The 20,912-nt window shown below is 36.7% G+C and overlaps 1 protein-coding gene across 7 annotated transcripts in view; it reads right to left on the bottom strand.

Annotated features, from left to right (window-relative positions):
• Positions 1-20,912, bottom strand: part of LOC141378579 (uncharacterized) — a 173,503-nt gene that overhangs the window by 152,144 nt on the left and 447 nt on the right. The gene's annotated exons all lie outside the window — the stretch shown is intronic.

Genomic DNA, 20,912 nt, shown 5'->3' with positions numbered 1-20,912 from the left:
AGAATTAGAAAGAACTGCTGTATATTTAAATAAATATATAATTGATTAAATATATCCTGGAAGAGAGAGCATGAGTGACATTAAAATATCTTGCAAACCCCAAACATTTTACTAAAAACATTGACATTTTAGCAAAATTATATCAATAATAATCTACAGGCATCTTATAATAAAATTATATTGCTATCAAACACTGTGCTGTTTATTTACACGTTACAATAAGGTTTTTATTTTTACATGTGTTAACATGAAGTAACTATAAGCAACACATTTATTGCACTATTTATTCATCATGTATCATTCATTCATCTTTGTGAAAATACAGTTTCCTTATTACCCCACAGTGCATTGCTTAATATTATTGTCCCCATGAACCGGAAGCTGTGAGCATTATTTTTTTGGTATTGTGACGCAGTTCCTTGAGAAACAGAATTTCAAATGACAAAACAGCAGGCATGGCTTAATTTTCTAATGTTTCTGCTTATTGTCAAAACTGACAGTTGAAGCGCCGTGGTTGAGTATGTTAGCCACATCAAATTCCAATGATATACATAATCTGACAATTTAACTGAAAAAACAGGAAGAACATTTTTAAATTTCAATAAGAAAATATCAATGGCAAACTATTTTTTTTTTCTTTCTTAATGACATGCACACATGAATTGAATTGTTCACCACAAAACTAGTAATGTGAGCTAACAAAATAATATGGCTAGTTTTAATTTATTGGGAACTTTAACAAGCAAACTTTTAATAATGCATTAGCGAATGTTGAAATTAATAATTACTAACTACTGATCTTAGTTCATCTTAGAAAATAAATAAATTAATATTAACTGGAACCAGTAAAGATAAACAACCAAGAAACAATACATACTGTTAGACATTTTATTTTATTTTTCACTGTTGCCAGCAATTTTTCGCAACTGCCCCTTTACATTAAGTTACCTGTAGATGTGTTTAAAAGTTTAATTTTATGGTAAAATAGTCCTACCGCAATTTCTGTTTATGGTAAAATGCCCTTCACCAAATTTTACTTTTACAGTATGACAGGTTTACAGTACTTTTACTTTTACTGTAATTTATTTACATTTTACACTAGCAGCACAAAACCTTTAGTTTTAGTATTTGCTATTGAATTTAATAAATTCCAAACAAGTGGCAATTTTTTTTCCTTAACTGTCTCATATTTAGTAATACTTGATTACCTTGGTTACAGTAATATCCCGGAAATTCTTAATATGCAGTATACTTCAAAACTTTTCAAATGGCCCACAATGCAGAGTCTATTACAGTAGTGAACTGTAAAGAATTTATGTGGTATTTTACTGGGCATTTTTGCAGTAAATATCTGTACAATTGCTGCAAAGTCTAACAGCCAGATAATAAATAATATGTGATATTGTAACAGTGTTGTCACAATTCTAAATTCTATTATTTTCTGAATAATATGTACAGTAGTTAAGCTCTACTACAGTATCCTTTTGGCTTGTTAAAACAACCATTGTAACTAGTAAATAGGGTTTTAAACTCTGGTCACAGTGAAATGTTTACTCCAGCACCCATATCACACAGCAAAACAAGTCATTAGCACATTTACATTTAAAGACATTAAAAAAACAACAACAAAGGGTTTGCAGTTGATTCTCTAAGTGACTCTACAACACAACGGCCCCTCTGGGGGACATTAACAACTGTGTTTTCATCCTGACAACTTCTTCCCTCTCCTTCACACATAACAGCTTCCGAGCAATTATGTCTTTCACTTTTTATCACTCCTGTCAGCTGCTTTGACACAGAAAGCTCAGCATTACAGTGGTGTATGTTTCACTAACAAACATATGTAGCAGCCTGAATCTGTGTGAAGATAGAGGACTGAAGCAAATTACAAAACAAGAGAGAGGACTCTCATTTTCGAGCAGTTTGTGCTTTTGAGTTGCATTTAGTGGCGTGCGATGAGTTTTTACGGTGGGTTTGTATGGCATGAAATAACGTGGCATTTCAGCTCGACTGACGAATTTTATTAAGAGTATTTATATCTGGGGGCCTTAAGCCGCCCTGATCAGCATAATCCCTGTCCAAACAACAGATAATGAATCTGCCTCCCAAACAGCAGGCGGCTGCAGGAAAACCCACGGCTGATCTGCAGAAGATGAGCACAAATTATTGGATTTAAACCAGCAGGAGAATTTCTAATGGGTTTCTGGTAAGACTCCCAATGTTCATCAAAAGTGTCCTCTAGATTGGGACAGACGAGATAAGCTTTTATTGCAATGACATACAAAGATTAGATGCACTGGGACAAATAATTTACATGAATGGGCTAAACACAACAAAAGACCATCTTGAAATAGCATTGCAGCTCACGAGTGGCAGAGACTGCATTAAAACACAAGACTGAAAAAGAGAGTACAATAACAACAAATGATTGATACTGCGAGATATAATAAGTTAGATCCAGTGGTGGAAAAAGTACACTCAAAAAATTTACTCATTGAATAAGCTCAATTTAATTTAGGGCAGGATTTCCATCCAATAAATTTGTTTAGCACTAATCAATCTACATTCTTACTCTCGCCTATGGTCATGAGCTTTGGGTCATGACCGAAAGGACAAGATCTCAGATATCAGATACAAGCGGCCGAAATGAGTTTCCTTCAGCGGGTGGCAGGGCACACCCTTATGGATAGAGTGAGGAGCTCTGTCAATCAGGAGGAGCTCTGAGTAGAGCAGCTGCTCCTCCACATTGAGAAAAGTTAGCTAAGGTGGCTCGGGCATCTGTTTCCGATGCCTCCTAGACGCCTACCTAGGGAGGTGTTCCAGGCATGTCCTACCGAGAGGAGGCCTTGCAAACTTGTACGCATGCAACTACACCTCTAACGCCTGTTTCACACCGCAAGCGTCAGCGGCGCGTGAGCAGAGCGTGAGCAGCGCGTGTGTTTTCGGCGTCCATGTTAACAGATTAGAGCTTTCATACCGCACGCAGCAGCAGCGCGTCAGTGCGAGGCGTGAGCGTCGCCGAAGCAGCAGTGCAGCGATAGTTTCGGCGCTGGGTCTATTTTTGACGCGCTGCTCACGCTCAATTAAAGTGACAGTGCATTGATAATGACCAAAACACATTGAATGACAGTAAAAAGCAATTTTACCCAATAAATACGTTAATAATGTCAAATGGTTTATATATAGTCATTCAAATGAACTTAAAACGATTAAAAACGGCAACAAACATTTATTTAGGCCCAAACTACAAAACCGAATGTAAAACAATTTTACTATCAGTTTTGTTTAAGTTGCACACTAGTGTTGTAGGAGAAGGGAAATAGAATATTTACGGGATTTGTAGTCCATAGCGAAGTGTATTGTGGGTAGTGTAGTGCGACACGCATGCTGGATTATGTGAGCTCGCTGTGTTCTGTGCAGCTAAGCAGAGGAAGAAAGTTTTAATCGGCTTTGTTTTATGTTCACTCGAGTTATTCGTACCGGGAGCTGTTTGCACTGTGAATCTGACAACACGAAAATAAGTAAAAGAATGGCATGCATTAATTACTTTTGTCCGTCTCATCATCTGCACGAGCATGAATTAACGAGCTGTTATTCTGCCGCTGGACATCACTGAAGCGGAGAAAGTAACACTAGTTTGATCATGTATAAATATCATTATAACTATATTGTATAAATATGACTATAACTAGGTCTACAGCAACCTGATAATCAAAAAACAAATGACATGATATCACAGGCGATTGTCTTCTGACTGTAGACACTTCTCATATAAGTTAGCTTTAGAAGCATACAGTACTATTTGATCTATAAAATTTGTAAAATAAACATTTGCAGGTTAATGAAACAGCATAGGAGGGGCCTTGGTGCAGATGAAAAGTTTAAAAAGTGTATTTGTATATTGAGGGGTAACTAGATAGAATAGACAGAGATAGGTTGATCTCAGCAGCAGCTGCCGAAGAGCTGCGCGCTGCAGACGCAGCTGGTGTGAAAGGCAAACGCCTGCGTGCTGCTACTGCTCGACATACGCGCTGCTCACGCTCTGCTCACGCGCCGCTGACGCTTGCGGTGTGAAACAGGCGTAAAGCTAAAGCTAGAATCATAGTTTCTGTTTGTATTCTATTCTCAGTCACCCCCCTATGCTCTATACCTTTCGAACCTTCCAACATTTAAACTTGAATTGATAAAAAAGAAACACAAGCATTAAAGTCATCTTTCGTAGGTGTAATTTGCTTTCCAATTTTTTTTTTTACAGTTCAGATTTAGCAATCTTCATATTGTCAATTGCGTTCCCTTTGCAGTGCACTTTGAAAACATTTGTGCCATTTTGAATGTAATAAATATAATTTGCACAAAAAATGATGGGGCTTTTCTTTGAAGAAGTTGTTACTCCATCCCCATTTGCATCATGGAAGTTTATAACTAGTGTGGTTTAAACGACAGATCTGCGACAGAGAAACTTCTTTTCCCAAACAATGCATCGTACTATGATAGTTCAGCCGCGAGTTATGTCGTTGTTTGGGAAACACACCCCAGGGAGTTGAACCAACACAACTCCATGTTGTTCCAACATAAAATGCTTAAGTTAACTTAATGGTTTACAAATTTAAGTGGACTGAACATAAAACAAATAAATTGGCCAAAGAAATGACAAGAATTTTGTTGTTTCAGCTCATTTTAAACAGGGAGTTTGAACAAGCAGCAGTAATCATTTTTGAGTGTACTGAAAAATCATACTCAAGTAGAAGTACTTGCTCGAAAATGTAGTGCAAATAGAGTAAAAGTTTCTGTTTTAAATATTACTCGAAGAATGAGTAAAAAGTAGCCCTTTTCAAAGTACTCAAGAGAAGTGAGTGTTAGGCTGTGAAAATCTGATGCGTTTATATGCAATCTGTGCATGTGTGTGTAAATTTAACAATCTACAAAGATTTTGGACATCTTCCTGGACACTTTTAATGCTTCCAAATGGTTTTCTGCATTCTCAAAGTGAACATGTCTTGATTTGAATTCTGATTGAATTGTTCAGTATGATGCAACCCACTATCCATGTGCAATTTGATTGGACAGGAACCACAGGGCTGATTTTCTACCAAGCCAATCCCCACAGACAAGAAAAAAAAGTAGTGGCTGTTGGTTGAAGGAAAATAGTGGAGTAAAAGTACTGATAGAGCACTAAAAATGTACTCAAGATAAAGTAAAAGTACGTTTTTTAAACTACTTAGTAAACAACAATTCCTGAAAAAAAAAAACTGCTTAATTTGTAATTTTTTACTTTACACCACTGGTTAGATCATGATATGACCAGAAGTCATTTTATGATACTTTAACTCCTTACAAAAGAAGGATGTTTTAAATTTTAAATGAAATTACTTGTAAAGCTAAATAAATTCAATAATAAAAAAACAAAAACAAGCAACTTTTTCTTTTTAAAGTGTGCTGTATATTTAATTCACATTTCCTCATGAAATAGGGTTATTTTCTTCTTAAATGCACAGTCTGTCCTCTGCTACGCAGGGAAGTGTTTCGTGGTCTTTCTAGCTGACACACGCAGCTCAATTCAAATCACTGCAGTCTGCTTTGGCCCAAACTGATCCAGTCAAACATGACACGGGCCATTGCAGCAACAGAGCAGAATGAATGAGGACAGCAGTTCATCTCTCTCTCTGCTGCCATGCTCTGGTGGATCGCCTTTGAGTTAGGAAATGAATGCTTTGTTGATGTAAAGAGAGTGAGTGAGTGAGAGAGAGGATCTTTCTGTGGTCTGAAGTCTCTGAAGTCATCGGTGCGAGAACGGATTATTTTAAATTTGGAGCCAGGGTAGGTGATTTGAAGCATTTTGTTATGCTGGTTGAAAGTCTCTCAATAGCACCCATTACGTTCAATGGTCTAAGCATATTTTTATCATCTGTGTAAAGTGTAGGACAGAAAAAAACTTCCAGTCAAAATTTTTGGTGTTGGGATAATGCAACTCTTCTTTTCTTTGTGAAGTTTTACAAACTAATTTCGAGAGGAGCATGTGATATGAGTGATCGTGGCTGACCTCTCATTCATAATCACCAATAGTCCAATCAAATTGATTCAAGTTTACAACAAATAGACCGATTTCGCTCTATTACATTATCTTTGTTTTGGAAGAATCTGCCTTCCACCCCATCTTCCTCTTTTCCTCCCCTTTCCAGAGGGAGCTTTTGAAACCTACCTGATCTCGGACCCCCTTATTTGCTTATTGAGCAGGTAAGAGCCCTGGGCTCAATTATCTCTGAGCTCAGAGTTCCAAACCTGCTTACAGAGTCAATCATATTTAAGTGTGAACTCTTGAAAATCTTTTATCATCATTGTTTATTTATTTACTTGCTTATTTCCTCTTATTTTACATGTCAGCTCAATGTCTCATAATTCTGTCTATTTAAGTGTTCTATCTTGTGAGGGTGGGACTGGGGTGGACTGTGGTTAAAAAAAAAAAATTGTTTACAAGTAGATTGAAATTACTCTGTAAATTGTTGATGTGAAAATAATAAATCTGTCCGAACATCACATCTGCACGTCAAGATGTGAATTTGCATATTTCTGCAAACCCTGTTCTCGAAGACAGGTCACATCATGTTCTCATTTTGCAGATTCACAGGGAGCATGTCCACCAAAGCAGCTGAAAATGCCAAGTCTCTTTCAAAAACTCTTAGCTGAGCACTTGAGAGTACTTCTGCATCACTGCGTTTAACTCAAGGTGATTGCATGTACTATATAGGATGTGCAAAACAGTATGCGAGACGAGTAGTATGTCTGAAATTACATTATTCAAAAAAACAGCAGCCAAGATGACCTACTACTTCCAGCAAGATTCTGAAGTGCCCTTTTTGGACACTTTAAAGGGCACCTATGATGAAAATCATTTTTTGAAGCTATTTGGATAGAACTGTGTAGATATAGTGTACCCACAGTCATATTAGGGGGATATACTGTAAACACAATTCTATTTCTAAAACACAAAGTCTATTTCTTATTTTATTTCCTGACATTAAAATAGGATACAAATCCCTCACATTTTGAGGCCACTGTAACATTTGGAACATTGTAACGACTTTGCAAGAAGGCTTGAATTAACTCCACAAAACATCAAATAATCATGAGGAAAGTTCTTGCTGTAGAATTTTCACAAACATTACATGAGGTCTGCTCCCTTCATGTCTGTAACAGTGCTGTTCATCTGACGAAGCCAAGGTGGAGACCGAGGCACACTCTGACAGGCTTGTTGGAACGGTGGGCAGGGAGAACTAGCAACAGCAACAATGTTGTTCAAACCAGAAAATCCAATATTCTGAAGGACATAATAAATAATCTGATGGGTATTTTGAGCTGAAACTTTACAGACACATCCTGGAGACACAAAAGACTTACCTTAGGTCTTAAAAAAGGGGTACAATGGGTACACTTTAATATACCATGATGACACACGAAAGAATGGGAGTAAAGCAACCCAACTAATGCAGGTTGGTCATGTGATAATAAAAAACGGCAGTTGTAGGTTGTAAGGCAAGTTCAAAGTACCAACACAAGTAATATTTGATTTCAGACACAGCTTCATAGCACAGCTTCATAGTACATTCTACACAACACCTCAACACATTGCAAGTTCCAAACACACAGTGCGCTCATTAAAAACAACAGAAAAAACAAGATAAAATACTTTGGTGGACATGATGTGTTACAGTATTATGTTTCTACTGTATTATTATGGGCGTTGAACTGTAATGTTCTGTCACTATAGTGATTGAGAGATCTCCCTCGTCTTGTCATTTCAGGTCTGTGACTGTGTGGATTTGGATCGTGATTGGATCTTTAGCTTTAGCAATTTCTTTGAAATCACCAACCCCACCTTCATAGTTAATATGACACGGAAGTTAGTGTCCTTTTTTCATTATCCTGATGTACAAGTGAATCAGGATTTTATCCTTTGGCAACTGATTGGAAGACAGGTGCTGTAGACAAAACTTTTAATTTGAATGCCAGTTTTTACTCTTAGTTGTGGAGGATTACTGTCTGGAATCAACGTCGGCACCCTCTTTGGTGCAGAATGTTTTCAGATGCCTAATGATAATGAGAAGCTACATTTTACAGATGGAATCATTTCATAAACCACAACAGGGCAGAAACAAGACATGCTCTGATAGTCCAGCTCTGAAGCATTCTATGTGAGGTGAAGAGAATTTGTTTTAGGGGAAGTAAAGGTTATAGTATTCAATTAAAGAATATGAGGTCCAAGGAATGTTTACAAAATAATGATATACACATTATTTATAACAAGCCCAACTATAAGCATATAAAAATAAGAAGAGTGCATTTTGATTTCATGATGATTTTAATGTTTAAACATTACAATCAGAATTCAAATCCATTGTAAAGTCAACACATGTTTTTTGTTGTTGTTTTTTTTGGGTGCAAGCTGTATGCCAATATTTTATTAGCAAAACGTATCTTAACAAGCAGTTACAGTAATTCAATTTATTTGTATAGCACTTTTTATTTTAGATATAAATTCAAAGCTATTTTACAGAGAGAAAGCATGATTCTACCTTAAAATTAAAGTGGTTATTAGAGGTTATTATAGGAACGTCATGTACAGTACATATTGCAAAAGAGCAAAGTTATAATACAATCATGTAGATAATGATGGTACTCAAGCAAGAACATGATAAAAGCAGTGATTACACACAGTGATCATGACTACAATGCAAAGAAAATTACTAATGCTATTTATTCATATCACCCTTAAACTAGGCTTTTAAAAAGTCACTCTGTGCACATTGTAGTTTCTATGTTCATGTCAACTTGGACACCATTTTTTAATGATTGATAAAAGGTGCATGACTTTCTTTACAGATAAGATTTTAGTATGGATATAAAGGTCAATAACAGTCATGTTTTGGTAGTATTACTGAAGAGAGAAACAGTGATGCGTGGTGTCAGATTAATGAGAAAAAGGCAGTAACACACAGCAGTTCTATTTTTATGTGCCAGGTTACTACATGCTTGGCAGCTGTTAAAAGCCCACAGTACTATTATAAATTTAGAGGAAGGTTTGTTTTTTTACTAAAAATGGAATTTAAACTCAATAATAATGATAAGTGGAACAGACACAATATATTTGTAGTTGTGGCATTCTATAATTGTATTTTAATTAAAGTATGTGAATTTAAAGATATAATTTCAATAATTTAATGCAATTTAACTAGTTTTCAGCTCAAAAGCCAAGTGTCACAGACTCGGTTGTAAGTAGTAAATTTTAATGTAATGATAATTTAACTTAATATTAATCTATATTATATATTAATATAATATTAATATATATGATAAATTAATATAGTATGGATACAAAGATCCTCGCCACAGTGGTCACTTTCTTGCTTGGTTTGGGACTTGTAGAGCTGTGCATTGATGGATTTGTTCTTCAGTGTTTGGGCTTTCAGCAGTGAAATTTAAATCACACTGAACTTAACTAAACTGAACTTCAACTCTGAAAACTGGACTGACAGTTTAAATTTACTAGAACTTCCATATGTTAAGCTGCTTTGACACAATGTCTAAAATGAGTTCTGGTTTGATGTAGAAAAGACGTCCACAATAACCACATCTGGTCTTCAATTAGATCTAATACGGAAGTCCTGTTGACGTCAATACTGGACATTCGGTGGACGTCAAAAAGAAAAGAAGTCATCTGGCAACACAGTCTGCACCTTCAGGGGACCAAAATTGTATGTTCAAAAATGACGTGCAATAGACGTCGTTTGGAAGTGTCTTTGCACAGTGTGAATCTACATTGTAAAAGCACTATAGAAATAAGCATGAATGGAATAATATATTATGTTATATTAATATGTGGTATAAGTTCACATAACGTGTAAAGATTATTTATTTACCTTAAATAGCTTCTGGTAATTTGCTTCCTCATTTGAGTTACTTTAACTGACTAGGTTTTGCAGTATATATAAACATGCACAAGATTGGATTTTTTATTTTTTTTGGCCAATGTTGCATTATTATGTCTTCATGTGTGGTTTTATTTACATACACAGATGCCATTTTGAGCTTTGTAATCCAGCTGTTTTCTGCTGGAACTGCTTTTGTGAGTTTGAGGCCAGTCCACAAATCAGCATTTCTGTGCTCCACAAAAATAAAAATGCATCCAGAACCCAATTAAAGGTTTACTTCATCCCAAAATGAAAATCTTTTACTAACCCTCACAGTGTTCCAAACCCATAAGACTTCAGTTCAAATGTAGAATAAAATAACATATTTCTTCAAATCAACAAACTCATCAAATCAGAAAGATTTCCGACCCTCCATTTAAAGTCTCTTCTCCACAAGATTTATGAAGCAATATCAAATACATCCATGAATCAAGAAAATTAATCCAAGTTTTCTGAAGAAACATTTATATCCTGATTTAAATTAGGCATATATTCAGATCTAAACATTGCTCAATGAACATAAACAAACAAGCCAAACAGGCTTGTTATGCACAAGAACAAACCTCATTGGTTCTCACAGAAGTTGACGTAAAACACTAGAATCAACTTCACTGATTCTTCCTCTTCAAGCATGCATACTTTTAAAGGGTCCAAAGCAGTCAACAGTTCAACATTAAATAATTAATGAAAAGAAACAAGACTGATCGACAATGCATTTCAAATGGGATATCACTGAAAAAAAAAATCATGTCCTTCCAAACCAAAGTGAATGTAGGACTTCAAAGGGTATATGACTGATTCACACTATTATGATTCTTTACACAGATCATTTGTTTAATATTGCACACCACACTCCATTAGTTGGGCAACCCATTAGGTGGCAAAGCATTTAAAGCACACTAATCCGAACACTTACTTACTTACTTACTGTACTTACTCCCAGAGCCATTTATATTAAAGATAATATTTAGCCACACCATTTTGGTGTTTCATAACATCTAATTTTTCTGAGGTGGGTTGTTAGCTCAACGCTCATCCCACAACCTGGAGGACCAGGACATACACACACTACAGAAAAATTAGCTTACCCAATTCACCTGTTGCGCATGTCTTTGGACTTGTGGGGGAAACCAGAGCACCCGGAGGAAACCCACATGAGTACAGGGAGAACATGAAAACTCCACACGGAAACTGACCCAGCAGGAGTTTGAAGAGGCAACCTTCTTGCTGTGAGGCGACATCGCTGCCCACTGCCCCTAATCCAAACACACTCTGTCCATATTAGCATCTTCAAGCTGCTCATCCCCACTTAAACATTCCTTTACTATTCCTTTACTATTGCAGATGTTAGCCTTACTAAACTCAAACATGCCAGGGTTCCTGTGTCAGCCTCTTACAGTGATTTTGCCCATATGAAAACATTCCCTTATATTGCTTATAATGAACTATATGCATGGCGGAGCGTGACGTATTTCCGGTTAAATATGAGGCCGCTGGCTTAGCTCAACCTATCGTACAGTACTGTGCTACAACAGGACTACTGCTGACCAAACAACTTTATTGTTTCAGCCACATGACCTGGAATTTGGAAGAGGACAAAGCGACCAAACACAGACCCAGAACATTGCCTTTAAAGTAAAAAGACCAAACATAAACATACATGCACAAAAATGTCTTTATCTATTTTATATATTTGTTTATTTCAGAATAGGCCCTTTATATTATTCACTGCATATAATTTGAATTTAATTAGTCAACAAATGTAAAATTGTGATTAAGTATTTTATTGAGCAGAAAAGATAAAATTGAATCAGTTGTGTTCTCAGGACGTGGCTCTTCTGTTACATATGCAAAGAGAGGTATTTTGGCAGATATGTATGAAAAAACACCTCCGTTTCATGGAACTCAACACAAGTGAATCTGTAAATGCGTTGCACAAACATGCTATTGTGGGCACAGATGACAGTCAAACCATTCCATGCCAGCAACTGTCCCTGATTAAGGTTAGTTTTGTATTCATACATTCAGACCTGCACTTGCCAATAATAAGGATGGTCCATGTGGACTGGTGATTCATCTTGACACACTTGTGTGACATATTTATTTTGATATAACTTTTTGATATTATAATTTTTATTATAATTTTGATAAACTACTAAATTACAGTGATAGTTCACCCAAAACTGAGAACAAATTTTTTTAAGGAAAAAACAAATAGCTTTCTTCAAACTAAATTATTTTGTGATCAACATTAGAATGAAACCTGTTTTCAAGGAAGAGTATGACATCATTTTCCATTTGGGTAAATTATCCCTTCAACACAATGACATATTAGAACAGAAAATAAAAGGTGCTTATAAGTTATTTTATAAGCTGGACCACACATCACAGTTAGGTCTAGAAAGAAGCATTTTGAAGTTGAGAAAAGCAAAGTGCGATGCTATTTGTTGTTGACAGCCCCATCATTTTCAATTAATAGACAAACAATGTTGATATTGTAATTATACCACACGTAAAACCTACAGTAAAGAAAACTTGCTGTTGAGGTAAGAGTTGAGGCTGATGCTGATGTTGTACCGTAAGGAACTCAGCAGTGGTAGCCAGAAGTACTGTCCTCACATCTTTGAAACGATCCTTTCAAACATTTAGATGTCATAATTATGTAGTTGATGTAAACATATATAAGTGGGCTATAACAGCATAAAGCACTAACACAACTATCAGTAATGTTAGATGTTTTAGTTAGCAGTGATCCTGTTGTAGCACAGTACTGTACGACAGGCGCAGCTAAGCCAGCGGCCTCATATTTAACCGGAAGTAATCATGCTCCGTGTGCATATAGTCCATTGGTAACAGATATCTGTTATCATTACTTTAATGTATTGTCATGATCCATAACACAATGGTTTATTACACATCACACTATTTTCAGGACAATAAGGTGAATAAATGCACAAAGTTTAGTACTCAATTTGAAACTCGGCCCTTGTACTAACTGCAGACTATATCAGATTTTGTACAAGCAAGATGTGTCCGGCACACATCAGTCACTATTATGCATGCAATTTAGTCAAGTTAATGCGTCAGGAGCTGAGCGCATGCATGTGGTTAATGATGCAACTGACCATAACGCAGTGCAAACTCAGCTTGTCTTCTGACCATCACGTTCACAATCTCCTCCATTATTACTATCGTGCTGTTCTCCTGTCTCAGCGTCTCATTTAGCTGATTGATACAAGGAAGCAGGCGAGAGTTATTCCACGTACAATAATACGAGCGTGACCATTTTATCTCTGTGTTCTGGCATTTAAGGGGAGCTGTTAATGTGGAGGGCTGCAGAGTGACAGCTCAAACAGAAAGACAAACAGAGTCAGTCTGAGTCCTAAGGCTAAAATGACTCAATGCACCCGCTGCTTTTATACCGTTTCACAGAGCCATTAAAACCTGCAGGTCTACTGGAGCAGGACTCAAAGGGAGAGGAAAGATGGAAAGAGACAAAGACAGAAAGAAAAGAAAAGCAGGCCGGCAGAAAGAATAGGAAAAGAAAGGGAGAGGTAGAAGAAAAACTGCAGCATCTGACGAGAACCGACATGTACAAGCCCCTCAGTGACTTCAGTGCTTGACTGGAATAACCCTTACCTTCAGCACAAAGGCATGATAGCACTCTCTCTCACACACTCACACACACACACACACACACACACACACACACACACACACACACACACACACACACACTGTTCCTCAGGCTGGACCGGGTCAGACTCTCGGATAGATTGTCTCTCCTGTAAATTCTGACTCAGTTTGTTGGAGGTAGACGGGGATTTCTTTCTGTGTTTCAAAAGGTCAAGTGGAAAACAAAACTAAAAGGCAGCAGTATTCATGGATGCTGCTCTTTGGTTATGCAATAACCCAGTCAAAGGGAGTCACAGAACAGCCATTCTTAATTATAAATGATGATACTATAATAGAGTTATGATGTGTTCGCATTATGACAGGGGTGATTCTATCGGTGGCCAAATTCTAATAGTAAAGTAAAGGGTTAGAGAAAACCACATTTACAAAATAAACTATGAAGTTTGTGAAACAACTGATAGTCATTGACAATTGTTATTTCATAAACTCTATAATATTATGATTTTGACAAAAGATCATAGATGTGTATTCATACAACAGTTCTGTCTGGTTCTTGAATCTGATTGGCTGATAGCCGTGCGATACTCTGCAAATAACAGCACTCCTACAGCCTCTTTAGCCTTCGCCCTTGTGCATTACTCTGCCCACATACAGTGACAAGTCGAGGACACCCAAGAGTTTGACAAATATTGCAGCTATTGGACAACATAATGTACTTTTGAGGCTTTTTAGAGGAGAATGTAGTTGGTTAAATTGCAAATATGCAGTTTATTAATAAGGATAGTGCCTATTGGCTCTATAGCTGTCTCTCCACTCCACCAATAGCTGGTGTGTGGTGAGCGCACTGGCGCCATTGTCCTGTCGCTGCCATCACATCATCCAAGTGGATGCTGCACATTGGTGGGGGTGTGGAAAAACCCCCTTCATGATTGTGAAGTGCTTTGGGTGTATGACCATACACAATAAATGCGCTATATAAATACATATTACATTACGAAGAACAGCGACCGCATAATAAGTCCTTAAGAGAGAAAAACATTGTTTTCTTAACGAAACTTCCAAACTACAGCTGAACAAATCACTATAATTTAGGTAAGGAATCATTCCAATAGCTCTAAAGTGACGTTGGGGAAGTAGCAACGTTTTTTGCTGTTCTGACATCAGCTGCAGTTGTGAATGAATGGCAGAACAAAGTAGTTCCTCATACAAAAAGTTTTTGAGACTCTCCGTGTTTGATTTTCTTTTTCTGCACACGATTATTTTGTTTTTCATGTATAATTAATTATAACTTTTTGCAGACAAATACACAGAGCACATTGCACTTGTTATATGTGGTTAAATAAAAATTCCACAATGTAAAAACTGGTTGAAAAAAAACTCAAGATGATGCCTGACAGTTAGTTACACTTTCAGATATCCAACTATCCAGTTTTGGTAGTAAGTGATCCACAAATAATTTACTAACATATTTAAATGTGTTTATGACTCCTGAAATCACAGTGTGTGTATCGCTTAAATGACAGAGTTGTCTGCTTATATCAGACAATTTTTATTATTATTTAATAATGATTTTAAGACTACATGTGATCCAGTCATGACTATGCAAACTCTCAAAAGCTATAAGACAAAAGTTGTCAACTAAAATGTTAAAGAATAGATTTCAGCCACATTCATTTTAAAATTTGACACAATGAAAAATGTTATCTTTTGTTATAAATGTATTTTATTAGCTTACTTATAGAATTTGTCATAGGATATATGACCCCATAAAAGTTTAAATAAAATAAAATAATTTGAAATAATTCTGAATGATGAGAAATGGTAAAACATGGCCCCTTAAAAGTACAAGTGGCCCTTGCTTGACCATTCACCTGATAGCAAAAAAAAGTTTCACAACCAATTACAAAGAAGTGGCAAGTTACAAAACTAAAGGGAAATTAAAATTGGCTGTTAGTTTATGCACCCTCAGGCTGTCCTTTTCTTTAGTAGAACATTAAACATGATTTTAGCTGAATCTTGGTGATTCATGAAATGCAAGTCAAAGTGAGCATCAATTTGTTGAAAACTATTTTGAAAATGTATTTAGTTTTGCCTGTATGTTGCCAGTAGCCATCTGTCTTAATAAAAGACGTTTCAGCTAAATATCTAAACTGATCTATAAAGTACATTTAATAGATTTAGCGATCACAAACTTTCCTAAAAGTAACTAATTCTCCAGTTCCCCCTGAAGGAGATTGCCATTAGTATTTCACAATAATGTCCTCTGCAATCAGCTGAAATTTTGATGTCACAAAGACCTCCCGAAAATCAAATCAAGAAGGGAAAAAAATCCTTTATCTGTGTAATTATTTCCTAATCATTCTCTCTCACTATTTCAGCGCTTTCCATCACGAGGAGGATATGAGGCATAAATTTGATGATTAGCTGGATTGCTTTCTCGCTGTTTGCTTTGTGTAGGTCACGGCTCACCTGTGGAGAGTAGCATGTAATCTGGACCGAAGCGCTACAGTGATTCTGGCTGAGAAATAGATGTGCCTGTCACATCGAATTAAATTTTCCAAGAGCTGGTCTGGACCTTGATTAAAAGAGAGGCTTCAGGAAACAGAAAGAGAGGGAGTGAAGGAGGAGGAGTATTAAATCAGAACAAGGGAAAAGAGGGAAGGTATGAAGGACGAACACACGGCAATATCAACAGGCTAAACAGCAGTCTCACAGGTGTGAAGTAGTCTGGCTTATAAATGCTATTAGTAGTCTTTTATCTGACTCGACAGCTCACTAAATGCAGGGCTGCTCCCTCTGGAGTAATTGGGCTGATGAATGTCATTGCTCAAGGGCACAGCGCTGATAACGGCTGTGTGGGACTCTTCAGTTCATAGTTCAGAGTCATCCTGGCTTTAAACCATGAACTGTTTGTTGTCTTGGTCGTTTCAAAGAACGATATCAAGGTTTTAATGGCTACAAAAAGGGGGTCAATATACAGTTGAAGTCAGAATTATTAGCCCCCTTTGAATTTTTTTTCTTTTCAAATATTTCTCAAATGATGTTTAACAGAGCAAGGAAATGTTCACAGTATGTCTGATATTTTTTTCTTTTAGAGAAAGTCTTATTTGTTTTATTTTAGCTAAAATAAAAGCAGTTTTAAATTTTTTAAAACCATTTTAAGGTCAAAATGATTAGCCCCTTTAGGCTAATTTCTTTTTCGATAGTCTACAAAACAAACCATCATTATAAAATAACTTGCAAAGTTAACCTAACCTGCCTAGTTAACTTAATTAAACTAATTAAGCCTTTAAATGTCACTTTTAGCTGTATAGAAGTTTCTGGAAAATATCTAGCAAAAAATTATGTGCTGTCATCATGGCAAAACTAAAATAAATCAGTTATTAGAAATGAGTTATTAAAACTATTATGTTTAGAAATGTGTTGAAAAATTATTTTCTCCGTTACACAGAAATTGGAGAAAAATGAACATGGGGGCTAATAATTGAGGGGGGCTAATAATTCTGACTTCAACTGTATATGTTTTAATTCATGAAAAAAACATTGGATTTCAAAGATATCTGTGAACAGTTCTCAAAAAAAAATCTTGTGAAGAATATTTTAAAGAAGCCATAGTTAAAGTCCCTTTAAGGCAAGTTATTTCACTCAGCGGCCATCTTTGAAATGCTTCTCAGGCAGCATGCTCTGACATTCTGTTTGAATTGGGAAACATCAAATTCTCAAAAATTGCATGCCAAGCTTACAACTGAATTTCATATTACGAATCACCAATGAAATGAAACAACAACTGTCTCTTTAGATTAATTTCTAAACATTTGAATCACACAAAATCAGCAATAACTCACGTCTGGACTGCTGGCTCCTCCATGAAGAATCGTCAGTCTATATCTATGACTGATTGGCTCCTTTACTAAAAGCCAGGGTTTCATTCGTCATATTGACCATAACACTTTTCCTTATTCAAAACTATACATGACTTGTGTATTCTACAGTCTTGGCTGAGTATTTTATTGAATTGTTCTCTGATATGTATACATAGTAGGCATGTGGCTTAGATACGCCAAAAAAAGAAGAAAATAAATTAGAACCATAAGAATTCCCCCTTGAATCAAAAGCTCGGTTTTGACCATATTTTAAATGGCTGTGGATATTAAAGAGCTCTCTCTCACACACACACACACACACACACACACACACACACACACACACACACACACACACACACACACACACACACACACACACACACACACACACACACACACACACACACACACACACACACACACACACACACACACACACCCTCTGAAATACATAGATGCAAAGATGTGGGGGTGGCTGAATAAATCTACAATAGGTCTTTCCCAAAATTTGATTCTAAAAAGGAGCTGTGATGAGATGCTCCGTACATGATTGCATTACCTGAGAGCAAAATTATTCATATCTCATTTTCAAAATAATGGTTCCACATAGAAAGTATAAAGTTTACACCCACTGGCGATACCATTCAATATATGTTCGCATTGCATAGCAAAGTATAGAAATCAATGTAAAGTTAAGGTGTGGCTTAGATTTAATATGATAAAAACTTAGATAAATAAAAAAAAGAGAGAGAGAAATATCATTGTTGTGATCTCTTTGGGAAATGTTGTGACGAATGGAATGCAGTCTGGGGCATGTATATTAACAATCCTGTGTGGATCATTTTGTTCTGATTCTAATTTTTACACACATGGAATTTAAATGAGAATGAAGAAAATGTGGTGTTTGGGGCTCAAGGTATGTATAAAGTATGTACTGAACTCTTTATTTTTCAGCTATGCCTTTAATATCTTTTTCATTTTAAAGAAACATTTTTGCAATGGTAAGGTTCAGTGGGTTTTTTAGTTCTCTAAACCAGGGGTTCTCAAACATTTCAGCCAGCGACCCCTAAAATAACAATACCAGAGGCTCACAACCCCCAATATTCTCTGAGGTGGTTATAAATAAATAAACCTTGCATACAGCAGTGCACACAATAGGCCCAAGTCTATTCATCATTTAATTTTGGAGAACACCACTCAGAAAACATCCTCCATGTTGAGTTGTAGCCTTTGTTTATTTTTATTGTATGTGAGTGCCGTAAAGGTGTCAGAAAGTTTAACCTGACTCCACAAAATCAATGTGCTGCATATGACGCTATTGCTGTGTTTTTAAAATCAGTAATCACCCAAGGATTTGCAATAAAAAAATCAAAAGGCTGATGGCTTTTAATTAGCACGTGTTTTTTATGTGTATCATTAACTTGTTAACATGTTACTATTAATTACTATTTTGTTCTTCAGTAGGTTATTGATAAAATATGGTCATTCTAATAGTTTAAAAAAATGAATTTGATATTTGAAAATCATTAAGCAAGTCTCCCTCCCCCCTTATTGTCCCGCGACCACCGGGGAACCCCAACTTTGAAGACCACTGCTCTAAACCACTAATATAATTCAAGAACTGTTATTTTAAAGAGTGAGTCAACAAAAAAAAAATCACTCTTTGACTCCTTTTATAGAGGTAGAACTTTTCCACAGTTTGTAGAATTACTAAGGAAAACACCCACTTTTTAATGGGTTTGCACTGCAGGAACTGGGGGTGATTTTAGTTCTAGGAATCCCATTTCGACAGACTAAATTAGCTCCTACTTCGGAGGAGCCCAGTGTTTTAAAATGTTAATTTTAAAGTGCCATTTACTGGTTGCCTTTTTCTCTGTGGCATTGGCTTCTTGTCTCTTCCTATGTGATATGTAACGTTGTAAGTTGTCATAGTTCATTTAGTCCTTCTTTGTGCTCTTTCAATCATGTTTCATTTTCATTATCATGAAACACACAACACACAGATAAGCACAGCTTCAATGATAGAGTCTTCCACCTGAGAGTTGATTTTGTTAAACACAATGCTTTATGTCACTGTAAGCAGGTTTACGTCACTTCAGAGTTCCTAGTATCCTTGCAAAAGTATCCAGAAAAAAGGTCCAGGGGGGAATAGTTCTCAGGAACCAGGCCTAGTGACTTCACTCCTGAAACTACCCAGTGATAGTTTCTAATCTTCTGAACCCCACAATAAACCCCAGATTAATGTGTAGTTTAAAAGATGGCTGCTAAAACAAGGGCTATGGGAGATTAGGGGCGTACTCACACTATGTACAGTTGCCTTGAACCGGGCCGAAGCACACTTGCCCCCCCCCCCTCCCGTCTCCCTCGATGGCCCCCACTCACATCGAATTTGGGCATAAGCAAGCTTATGTCATCGATGATTCGCTGTTCAAAAAAGAAGCACGCTCTGTCTCAGCACAGTGAAGATTTCTTTATAACGTTATATCGTTTTAATCCTTTAAGATGCAATGACACGCAGTCAAATAGTTCGCCGAACAGATCAGCCACATTTGATGCTCATAAACAATCATAAATTCATCATGCTGAAGGAATTAGGAGGTTTGCTAAAGGTGCAGCGAGAGGTTTGCGTCTTTAATAATCCACGACAGTTTGCGTTTATTGAACAGTAAGAATGATTAATTAATCCATATGAAACAGTCCCTTAAAAGTTATGTCTCGTCTTCTGTTTCGGGCTCAGGCGCACTTTGCACTCACCCTACAAGAGTACCACGCCAAAGACCAAGTGAACTGCGTTCTGGCACACCTCTTTCAACCGGGCCAGGGCCGGCCAAGTGAACCGTGCTTGAGCCCGATTCAGCGCACTCACAATTCTCAAAATTCTGGGCACGGTTCGGATAGTACAGTGTGAGTATGCCCTAGGAGGACTCAAATTAAGGGCCCTGATGAGACAGGGGGCCCAATGCAGGACATTTCCACTAAATTTACCTCCTAGATGTGATCTTGATTTAAGGGGGGACTCAGTCACTACACTACATAGGGCCCAGAAGCCATAGAGTGCCCCTCTTTAGAATAAGCACTGCACTTTACCTGAATCTATGAAGCAGGAAGCAGCTTTTTTTTGCTGTGCTGGCACCACTTTTACTTTTGCATTACATTGCAAAACATGTACTGTCTGAAATGACTCAGTGTTAGGATATAGAATGTAAATGTAAAATGCACCATGTGTCGCATATAAACAGTTGAGTGGCAAAATTTTCAAATAGTGATGGAAAACTTGTCAGCTGGAGTGAAGCAGACACTGTTTCATTCAATGGCAGAAATCCTTCAAACAACAACAACAAAACCTGCCAACAGTCAGTAACACACAATATGAAAATGAGAAATAAACTGGCCGCATGATGTTTGTCCAATCATTGACAATGACATGGCATGAGCATAATATGCA

Source organism: Danio rerio, chromosome 17 (assembly GCF_049306965.1).
Source record: "Danio rerio strain Tuebingen ecotype United States chromosome 17, GRCz12tu, whole genome shotgun sequence".
Taxonomy (NCBI): Eukaryota; Metazoa; Chordata; class Actinopteri; order Cypriniformes; family Danionidae; genus Danio; species Danio rerio.
Note: the sequence above shows the minus strand (reverse complement) of the source record. Positions and strands in the feature narration are given on the sequence as shown.